Consider the following 11889-nt stretch of genomic DNA (forward strand, 5'->3'; position numbering starts at 1 on the left):
AAATGAAGCTACAACTTGTGGTCAAGAGACGCTGCAGCCAAAGAATTGATTCCTATGTGGATTTGATGGGCTAGGCCTTTAGGCATAGGTCATCAAGATAACCTTACCTCTAAATGGGCTATTGGCTTGATTGTGGGTAAGTTACCTAGAAAGCTAAGGGAAACCACAGCCGAGACAGTGGGCTATATAGAAATAAGCTATCTCCTTGAGCATAACTTATAAAATTAAAACAATAATTGGCTACAAGAAAATAAGTAAGCCTGAATTATACAGCCAAAGCGATAACACTAAATTTGGCCTAACCTGATTGGTTGACCTGCTTCAAAGCACGGCGGGCAGATGAGATTAAATGTGTAGAACCTCAGGAAGGTTGTGTGTGTGTGTGTGTGTGTGTGTGTGTGTGTGTGTGTGTGTGTGTGTGTGTGTGTCTTGGACTAACAAGTTATTCTCTTTGATCGGTCTGACCCGCACCCCCTGAACCGAGGAAACTTAAACTGCACCGACTATCTGCACCTGGCCAATGCAAAGAGCGGTCGACTAAAGGATAATGTATTCTTGGCAGGGTAAGGTTTTAAAGAAAAAGTCTGGTTGCATGCAAAATAAGGTAATGGAGTAAAGAAGTCTGGGTTGCTCGAGCTGTTTTGATCTCAAGTTGTGCTGACCCTATAGTATTAAGAATGGTAGTGTTGGGTTAATTTGATCTCAGGTTATATTAATGCTGCAGTATTAAAAATAGTAGTAAAAGTTTACTTGTACTTGTGCTTGTTTGCAATATAATTTGTCATTTATATTAATCCTTATTCAAGGCTGGTCTTTAAGTTTTCTTTTCCTATTCTGTCTGTGTTGCATTTATAGCCGTAAGTCATTAAAAGCCTATCTTAAGGAATAATCAGTAGTTTTAATTTCTTTATACGGACACCACTTAACCTCATTACATCTGTGTTGGGTGGTGGGAAGTAGCGATCACCCAGAGCCCCATTTGGGCCCTGATGTGTGTCCCCTTCTTCCTATATCTCCGCAGATATTATTACAAAGCTTAGAATAACCACACTCAGTAGATTATATTTGTATAAATGTACCACTCTTGTATCTGAAACTAGAAATATAAAATATAACTTTGAGGGCCTATTGCAATTATGCAAAGTGTGGGCCATTAATGGTGGTTTGAAATTTTAATAACTCCCATTAACCAGGACAATTGTTTGCGGCTGGCTCGGTTTTACTTGTAAATTTCCCTGTATACGTGTGTGCTGGCAAGTGGGTAATGAAGTCTTACAGTGACGTGATCATGTCACACTTGAACTGAAATTCATTTTTAACCTGGTGCTTTTCCATTGAGAAGGAGGGGGTGAAAACCCAGAGAGGGACAAAGGATTCCCGCCTTATGCAAAAAATATATAAATGGGTGAAACAAAACAAAGGAGGCAGCCATCATGAGGAATCCCCTAGCTACCACCTAAGCTGAAACAAGGGCTGTACCAGGGGAAAAGACTGCCCAGACTACGAAGGCATCCAGTCTGTGAAAAACTTATTGAAACACTTTTTTCAGGCTAAAATTTTACCTATACTCGGTTGTATTACTGTGTTAGGCTTAGATTTGCATGTTTTGTTTTATTTTATTTCACTTGGTAATTCACTTTGTTCTGTTTGTTACTACTTGGAAACACTTAGATTCTACTTTTTGTATTTAATAAAATCACTTTTTACTTATTAATTAACCCAGAGTATGTATTAATACCTGGGGGAGGGGTGCAAACAGCTGCACATCTCTCTCTATCCACGTTATAGAGGGCAAACAATTTGAGTTTACCCTGTATACGCTTTATACATGGTAAAAGGAATTTATTTGGGGTTTGGACCCCGTTGGGAGTTGGACATCTGAGTGTTAAAAACAGGAACACTTATATAAGCTGCTTTCAGTTAAGTCTGCAGCTTTGGGGCATGTAATTCAGACCCTGGGTTGGTGTTGGAGCAGACGGGTGTGCCTGGCTCAACAAGACAGGGTGCTGGAGTCCTAAGCTGCCAGGGCAGGAAAGCAGGGGCAGAAGTAGTCTTGGCACATCACATGGCAGTTCCCAAGGGAGTTTCTGTAACTCAGTCCATCACGGGGAATTAAATGGATCCCCTGGATTAAGGAGCAGTGATGCTTATCTTCTAGCTTCTGTCCCATATGGATTAAATGTTCCTATTTTAGTTTTGTGACCATAAAGACCTGGACCATAATAATTTACCATGTTCATAGCCATTTCTGTTTGACAAATGTCCAAGTGACTTTCTTGGGCATTATCTCAAGATGGTCATTTTAAAAATCTTGCTGTATTGATGAGATTAGCATTTTAAAAGGGAAAGTTGCACACACCACCATAAATTAATGGACTTGGGTGTGTGTGTGGGGGGGTGTGTGGGTGTGTTTTAAATGCTTGCTGTTGCCTCCTATCAAAGCCTCTGGTGTGATCATGTATTTGTTAATACTTTCATTTAGGGGGAAAAAATATGCATTCACTTGCCAACCTTGGAGGTAAATTTACATTGATAAAGGCATTATTTAAAGTCCAGGGGCTGATGTATATTTAAAGTGAGAGAATGACATATATGAATATACACTCCTTTGTGTGCACACACACATAGTGAACCTCATTGAAAAGGTAATATTTGACAACCGTTACTACATAATGGGATTTGAGCTAGCATAGTTTTTTCCCTGTTTTCAATAGGCGATAACCCTGATCTCTAATATTGAGGTCAGATACTATGGTTTACAACTGATGTAAAGGTTAAGTTTATACATACAGTTCTCTTCTATATCTTTATATAGAAGAAGTGTGTAGATGTGTCTGTATTTTGTGTGCATCTATATCTATAATATATGTATAAAAAACTCTTTATTATGCATCATGCAACTTTATAAAATCTGAGACCCATTTAAAACCAGGCAAATTTAATTGAATTTGCTGTTACAATATGACAGGCAGTTACATTAGGGGATTAAAATGATAGATTCTTGAGGATGCTGTGAAATGAGGTAATGCAAAAAGCTCCATTTTTTTTGATACATCATAATGCCTTTTAATCTGATGGCTAATCTATCATGATAGAAATTCATAGTGTGCTGGTGGTCTCAGGGGTCAAATCTGAGTGAAGGGTTCAAAGACTTGCTCTGGTTTTTTTGCCTTGCATTTTCAGTCCGTAAACACTGATTTTTTTCAACCTTTTGTCTTTTTCAGAATACATCACTTGTATCTAATTCTGATGCACATTGCCATACAGTAGAGGCACACAAAATGTATGCCTCATTTGTATGTCAAATTGCCACAATTGTGCACACGCATCTGGCATTTGCACATGTAAATTGCTAACTAGATGCATTTGCACATGTATAACGCCAGGAATTTACATGTTCATGTCTAAATTGTACATAAATCAGGCCCATACTGTACAAAGCAGTGAAAAAGACATCTGTACAAATACTGAACTTATTGTTCTATTGCCTTGAGATATAAACTCTGGAGGAAGAATAGTGGACAAATCGTACTTTTCCTTCCTATTCCCACAAATTTGTCACTTTAGTATTTGAGTGACTTGTAAATATTAATGTTGATGAATCTTAACATCTTCCCTGTGAGGTAGGGAAGTATTATCTCCACTTTCTGACTTGGTTTCCCCAGTTGTAAAGTGAGAGATTAGGGGCCAGATCCTCAAAGAACCCATGGCAAGACTTTTAAGTGTTCAATACTCACCATCAATGCCAGATTTTTCAAAAGAGCTCATCATTCAGTAGTTCCCCTTGTGACACTTATGCACAGAGTTTTCAGAAGAACTCTACTACACAATGTGCTGCGCTCACGTGAAAATCTGGCCCTAAGTGATTTGCAAAAAGTCTCACAGGATGTAATTCTGGCTCTGCCTACATTAAACCCAAATCCCTCTCCAGTGCCTTAACCACCTTTCTTGCCCTCCTCAATTCATCACAACTTCCAAGAGCATTCACTGCTGTAAACTGTTCTTAATGGCAGGTGGAAAATGAAATGTAGGGTTCACTTCATTGTTGCTGGTTCAAGCTTAAAATAGGAAATGCAGTGGAGCTCTTCTGAAAATGTTTGCACGGTAGCTTGAGCAGACCTAGCAAACATTTGCTGAAGTTCTTCGATGCATGGCAGAGATAGTGCTACCGATGTGAAGTTCTGATTTTCATTTTGATTTTTGACAAAGCTCCAACTGGGATGTTAATGCAACTGGCTAAGGTGTAATTGTGGGATGGCTGGAAGCTTCATTGCTCCAAAATGGAAGAAACAGAAAGGAATGGAAAGAATAATAGTGTAAAATTGGTAGGGCACTCAGTTACAGACTACAATTGTAGATAAACTAAAAATCACAAAAGAATAGGGCAGTGTATTTTAATTCTGATAACTTTAGTAAAAAAAAAAGTGGCTTGAATGATTCACGGGACTGGGTGTAATATTACATGGAACCTTTCATCTCTGTTTCAATGCATTTAAATCCACCCCAGGTGCAAATTCATTATGAGAGAAAGGATGGTTTGTAATTAGGGCACTAGGCTGGGATTTAGAGAATCTGGATTTTATTCCAAGCTCTGCCAAAGCATCTGTGCACTGACAAAGTTCGGGATCCATCAAACCTGCATCCTAGCTGTACTGTTCTACGGGTCAGAAACCTGGAACCCTCTTACAAGCAGACGTGGAGTTGCTAGAGGCATTCCTTGTGCCCTTTGAGCTTCACAAAAAGGGGGGTCTGGTGCTTTGTTTCCTTTGATATAGAGGCCACTGGTATCACAGCACAGAATGTCTTTCACCCTTGAGCTAATTCAACCAGCAACAATGAAGTGAACCCTACATTTCATTTTTATTCCTCCAGCCATTAAAAAATACGTGACACTTTCCAGATAGTTGGACACATCTTTCAGGTCCATTACTGACTGCCCCTGCATCTTGTGTACTGGCTCAGTCTATGGGGCCAGATTCTAAACTGGTGTAGCTCCTTTGACTTCAGAGGAGTGACATCGATTCACACTAGTTCAGGATTTACCAGGTAGTGTGAAAATGACCTAAAATTATGCAAGCGTATTGATGGTGCCTGCTTAGCTCACCAGAGAATTGGGGACACCCAGAGGCAGAGTCTAGATTTTCAATAGTGCTCAGCTCCCATTGCTCCCAGATAGGGTTCTGGGTGCTCTGCGCCTCTGATAATCAAGCCACAGTTTGTTTCTTGGTGCGGGTGAGGCAGCTGCAGCAGATTACTGTAATTGCAGACAATAAACTGGCAGGGAGTAGGTGTTTCTAAATGATGAGGCTGAGACACCTATTATTCTCCTCATGTGTGTGTCCTTTATGTAACTAAAAAACCATGTGGATGCTCTAGCCCAGTGTCTCAGATCTGGTGCAATAGTCAATGTCAAACTAAGGAGTAAATATAGAAGCTTAGTGCCACAATCTGTCCATCTCCCCAAGGGAGGAAGTATAGTCTAATGGTCTGATCAGCGGGTTTTGGTAGAATTGGATACTACCCCTGATTGTGCTACTGGTCAGGGCTGCCCAGAGGGGGGAGGCAAGTGGGGCAATTTGCCCCGGGCCCCGCAGGGGCCCTGCGAGCCCTGGCCAAGAATCCCTTCTCTGGGTAGGGGCACCTTTTTTTAAATTTTACTTACCCGGCGGTGGTCCAGGTCTTTGGCAGCACTTCTGTGGCGGGCCCTTCAGTTGCTCCAGGTCTTCGGCAGCGGGTCCTTCATTGCTGCCGAAGACGCAGAGTGAGTGAAGGACCTGCCGCCGCCACCGACTCAAAGCGCCGCCCGGTGAGTGCAAACGCCGCAGCGGGTGGCACCTTTTTTTTTATATCTGCTCCCCCGCTTTGCCCCAAGCCCCCTGAATCCTCTGGGCGGCCCTGCTACTGGTGGTTAGTATGCCAGCCTTGACTCAAACTCTGGGTTGAGGTCCCTGTCTACTACAGATGTCCTGTGCAACCTTCAGCATTTTAAGGCCAGATTTTGAGCTCGTTAGGTGCCTAAAGATCGGCACCTAGTGGGATTTTTCAATCTTCATCTTTCGGCACCTAACGTCCTTTAAAACTTTCTATGCCTCAGTTCCCCATCTATAAAATGGGGATAATAGCACTGACAAGAGTGAGGTAGGATGTGAGGATACATGCATTAAAGATTGTGAGGCACTCAGATATTATGGTAATGGGGAGGCCCCCGCAAGTGCCGTAGATAGACCTTCAGTGTGACCTTGAACAAGTCACTCTGCCTTCTGCATTTCAGTTTTTTTCCATCTGTAAAAATGATACCTTTTGGAGCCTCAGATGGAAGGTCTCTATGTGCAAACATTATAGGCTTGTAAGCATGCACTAGAACAAGCACTTTGCTGCCTGATGCTGTTTCTCCTAGTACTGGTGAGGGTGCTATATGGACAGGCTTGACCTGTACAGGCGGTGGTAGCGAGAGCTTTCTCCACACTCTGACCTGGAGGGACCATCTCTAGAAATCAGCGTGGAGTTCAGCTATCATGGCTCATCTAATTTCTCATGAAACTCCTACAGAGTGACCCTCTGTTTAGGCTGGCTTGTGCTGAGGTATGTTATACTCACTGGGAGAGAAGGTTGTCTATTGCATTTCTCTATCATGGACCAAATCCCAAGATGTGCCAAAGTCACTAGGTGAGATTCTTGGCTGCTCTAAATCAGCATAGTGTTGACATGATGGAGGTAGGTCTATTTATTTTGAGGATCTGGCCTCCTAATTTCAATGGGAGTTCAGCCCTAATCCCTTTTCAGAGGTGCTATCCTAGAGCACCCTCCTCCTAGTGAATCTGGTTTTGCTTTGGCTGAGTCAGCTCATTCCCTGGGTTAATTCTGTCTGTGTGCTCTCAGCAAATCCAGGAAAGCAGTTTCCAGCAGGGTTAGTTGTTTTGTTTAAGCTTTCCTAACAAACAATCTAAACCTTGTAGACTCTTTCCCCCCCCTCAAAAGTCTGTGCAGGCCAAGTAGTCCCTTCCCCAAGTCTGTCCCTCACTCCAATAGCCCCTGTAACCAAAATGTCCTGGCTCTCATTTCAGTGCCTCAGGAATACAGGACTCCACCCAGTCTCCCTTCTGTCTGTTTGGTTTCTGGAGCAATTCCTCTCTGCAATAGCTCCAAGAGCAGTCCATTGGGAGCACTGCCCCTGGCCCCTCAGCTTTCTGGAGGATAAGGGTCAGCTAATGAAGTTCGAGCTTTTAGAGGTGCAGAGGCTGGGGCTAATCAGCCAGCTGCAGGCCTCTGATACCAGAGGAATGGTGTCTTATACCTTCACAATCTCTTGCAATTTGGCCCCAGGGGTTTTGACACTATTTGTACAGCGCCTAATGCAGTCTGATCCTAGCCCATGACTGGGGCGCCTAGATGCTTCTGCAGTACAAACAATAATAATAAATCGTACAACCTTTCTGGATAAGATGCTCCTCTGCACCATGATTTATTGAAAGCACGTTTTAAATCTATCCATTACCAGGCAAAGCTACCTGCAGCAGTTAGTCAATAAATAGAATCAAGTATTTAATTTTCTGATTGTTCCACATATGAAGCTATTGAATAACAGCTTGTACCAAGCTAATCACCCATTCATAAAGATGATGATCCTCTAACAGCCTGTTGGATTGCTGGCTGACATACTGGGCATCTTTTCGTTTCCTGCTATTTTAATCTGTTTTGTTGACCGTAACTAATGAAACATAACCCAAAGCTCCATGTTAGAAATGATGAAAGGAAAATATTTCCTTCATGTAGCTATTGATTATCTTGTTCAAATTTTGGTCCCAGATTTAGGTCTGCAGCAAATTACTTAGCAAAGAAACCAGGCTTGGGGACTCAAATTCTGGTAGGTGGTGTCTAATATAGGAGCAAAAAATTACCATTCAGGAACAGAGAATCTAGTGCCATATCCTGCCTGCTGAACGGGTCTGCAGCTAGTGCTTGAGAGAAGCAATTTGCTTGACAATTCACTGGCCCATATCGTTGAAGGTATTTAGGTGCCTATCTCCCATTGAAAGCCTATTGAGTTAGGTGCCAAAATAACTGAGGATCTGGATCCTAGCTGTTTGTGCAGTATTGTACCACATTGAGTCCCTCCTGACCCCCCAGCTGGTGATCATTTAATGCCCCGAAGCATGAGAATTGGTAGCTCTAATGGCTGCAGGTGAGAGCCACCCACAATGTTGGGAGGTACAACATGGAAAGAACCCCTGGCTACAGGTTCACCATAAACTTGAAATTGAAATCAGGCTGCTCAGAAAGTTTTCTGGGTTCCCAATGGTGTTGAGAGAGCTGAGTTCCTGGTCTATGGGCTGGTGGGGAGAAGTCATGGTGACCTAAAAGGGTTGGGGATTCCTGTTGATGACAAACTCTGACTTGGGGTCCCAAATGTGGGAACTCTGTCAGGGGAATGGAAAGGGGCTATAACTTGTTTTCTATCAGAAAGCCAGGGTTGCCCAAAACAGGCAGTGTTGAGTGGGAATGAGGTGTCCCCTGTGCAGCTAGGAGACACCTGTCCTTTCTCGGGGTGAATTTATACCTCCCCACACACCATGCCCACAAGCCTCCCATGCAAAAGGCCTGGCTGAAGCAGAAAGGTGGGTCCGATCTAGGAGAATAGATCAGATAAGAAGGAGTTTGCCTTGTAGCTAAGGCACTGGACTGGGAGTCAGGAGATCTGAATTCAATTCCTGCTGATTCCTGAATAACCTCTCAGACTCAGTCCACTTTTGCCTCAGTTTGGGTCTCTGTAAGAGGAGGATGATGATGATTTTCTACCTCCCTGGGGCATAGTGTGGGTATCAATGCTGATGAGGTGTTTGGGTACACCGGAGGTGGGGCTGGAGAAGTAACTAATTCACAGCAGTGAACAGTGGGTGCAAGTCACTACCAACTCAGAATAGTAGCTTTTCTCACCAGTGTAAAGATACTCCATGCCCTCATGTTATCAGTCCTATAGAGTGGAGGAGCGAGGCATGAGCCTTACAAATATATACAAAATGTCTCCAGGAAGTGAGTGATGTGTGAGTTCAGCATGACAATTACGCTGACCATAACTAAGTGCCATTTTCCCTTGGAAACTTGAGCCTGGTTCATTCCTGTGTGATATCAGTCCGCGAGAGCAGGGAATAGGGGATCATGTCATTTTGTGAGCACACAATGTTCCATTTTACGCTTTAACTTATTTTTTGAGTTCTCCGTGACTATTTTACTATTGCAGTCTGGCCTTGGACGGCAGCACTACACAAAAATGACCACCTCTGTCAATACTTGTCCAGGAATTCTGTTTCCTATGCTAAGCAGGGAGTCCTTATTTTCATGCTGCTTCATTCACAACAGGGTGCCAGAAAGTTACAGAATACCTGATTATCACCAAGAATTAAATACATTTCCCCCAAAGTATCAGAGATGTTAGATGCCTCAGCAGGTATTAGGGTTGGGTGGCAGAAGCAAGTGGTGGGGAAACGGGACTAAAATGCAGGAAATTTTAGAGAGCATGGGCCAGGGTTAGGGTACTAGTCTGGTACCTGGTTTCAACTCCTTGTTCTGCCACAGACTCCCTGTGTGACGTCTCTCTGGCCCAGGTCCTCAAAGATATTCCTCATCTGTAAAGTGGGGGTAATAGCACTTCCCTACCTCCCAGGGTGTTGAGGATAAATGCATGAAAGATTGAGATGCCCAGAAACAATGGTAACGAGGGCACATAAGTACCAGAGATAAAAATCTGGCTTCTTTTCCCAGCTACAGATGGATCTTTTCTACAGTTGACCTGCTGGGTGACCTTGGGCAAGTCACTTCCTCTCTCTCTGCCTCTGTTTCCTATTTCAGCCTTTGTCTATACATACTTTGGGGCAGGGATTGTGTATGTAATCTAAATATCTCTCATCCCAACTGGGGCCTCCAGTTGGTGTAATAAATTCTTTTCTAGAGGTTTTTTCCAGGCTGGAGGAAAATTAATTGATAATGGTAGGGCCAAATCTCAGTCCTTATCTCTTACTATGCATATGTATTGTGACTAACTGGGCCTCTGATTGCTTTATGAATTGTATTACAAATAATAAGAGGGCTTTCCAGCTTAGTGTCTGGTGGTGCAAGGTGCTAAGTGCTTCCTGAAATAGGTGCAGCTACCTGTATTCTTGTTACTTGCAAACTTTGGATTTGATGGTCCAGAGTGCTGAGTGATTCTGAAAGGTCCCTCAATTCCCCCTGACTTTAATGGGAGCTGAATATGCTCCACACCTCTTGCAAGCACACCATCTTGCAGAATTGGGCCCTTTATAATAATGTCTGCATGTTACCTCACTTAGTTACTGCCTGTATTGCCTGGACAAATTGCACAAGGATTTTATTTCACTTGTATGTTATTGATGTGAGCTCACATTGTACAAGCCCCAAGATAAATAGAAAGTAAAAGGACCCTCTGGGATTTATTAAAACTAGTGGTGGTCACCATGACCTGGTAGCCCACTTAGCTTATAACAATTAGTCAACTAAGCAGAGGAGCTATCCACCAGCTGGGAGTTCCCCAATTAGAATCTGTAGCTCATCTGTCAGACTGCTCTGATATTCCAGAGGAGCAATGAACCATGCCCTAGAAGTTATAGTCATCAAAGACAGGAGATTGAGACCAATCACCAGCAGTTTGGTAAAAGCCCTGGGACCAATTCAGTTTTCATGTTGTCCTCTCCAGAAGGTCACCGTGTGGGCCTGTCTCAGACAGCTCAGACCTGGAATATACTGGCTGAGCTAGGAGGAAATGTTCTTTCTTCTTCCTTTTTATACGTTAGTGACAAATCCTGCTGTTCTTTCTGCAGGCACCAACAATACTGGTGCACCACTGCTGCACTAGTGAGGTTAGATTTTTGTTTGTTTGTTTTTGAACCCCCTGCAGGGAAGGCACAAGTTTATACTGCAGAACCCATCTGAGCTGTTGGGGAAGAGTAGGGGAAAAGGAAAGACAGTGTACTGTCTGCCATGCACATTCACTGGCCTTTCTTCCCATGGAGCAGGAGTCCGAGCAGACTCATGTTAAGAGTTGTATATAAAATGCTGCCATTTGCTAGAGAGTTTATTGTGCCTAGAAAACCTATGAACATGGCTGGCCATTTTTTTTCCCCATCACAAAAGAAAATTGCAGTTTATCCACTAAATTGTTTTCATGAAAAATATCCAATTCCCACAATTTTTTTTGTCCAAAAAACCAAACACCTGCAAACCAAAATATTTCAATTTGAAACGGCTGCTGCAGAGCCTCCTGGAACTGGTATTGTGATTGCCTCCTGTCCCCATTCTCTTCTACGGGCTGGGCTCTCTAGCTAGACTACCTCTCCCATGATGTACCATGGCCAAGGACTCCCATAGTGCACTGCCTCTCACCAGGAGGGCAGGCCAGCGTGCACCATGTGAGATGTAGTCTGACCATGATTTTCAGCCAAAATCTTTTGCTATTGAAATTTCTTGCAAAATATTTTGTGTGGAAAAACAGCTGATTTTTTTTTTCGCTCTGAGAAATGCTGTGTCTTCCTGAGCACTATTTACATTGTTGCAGACACCGATAACTCTCCTAACTTCGGACTGTGGGAGTACCTCCACTGCCGCAGTGTGGTCTCTGGGTAGGGGAGGGTTTCTCATTCTCTGCCCCCTTCCACTCTTTTCAGGCTGTGCACTAGGGGCGAGATCTGCCCCGATCGTTTTCAGGTTAGCTATTAAGGTTTCAGACATGCCTGGAGCTAGCCTCCTGAATGAATACAGTTGTGTGCTCCATTTAGCATCACTGTCTTTATCCCTTCTTTGTTCCCTCTGCTCTTGCTTAGCCTACTTCCCTTTCTCCTCTGGCTAATCAGACGAGCTCTCTACATAAATGACCGGCTG

The sequence above is a fragment of the Chrysemys picta genome, chromosome 2, assembly GCF_011386835.1.
Source record: "Chrysemys picta bellii isolate R12L10 chromosome 2, ASM1138683v2, whole genome shotgun sequence".
Lineage (NCBI taxonomy): Eukaryota > Metazoa > Chordata > Testudines > Emydidae > Chrysemys > Chrysemys picta.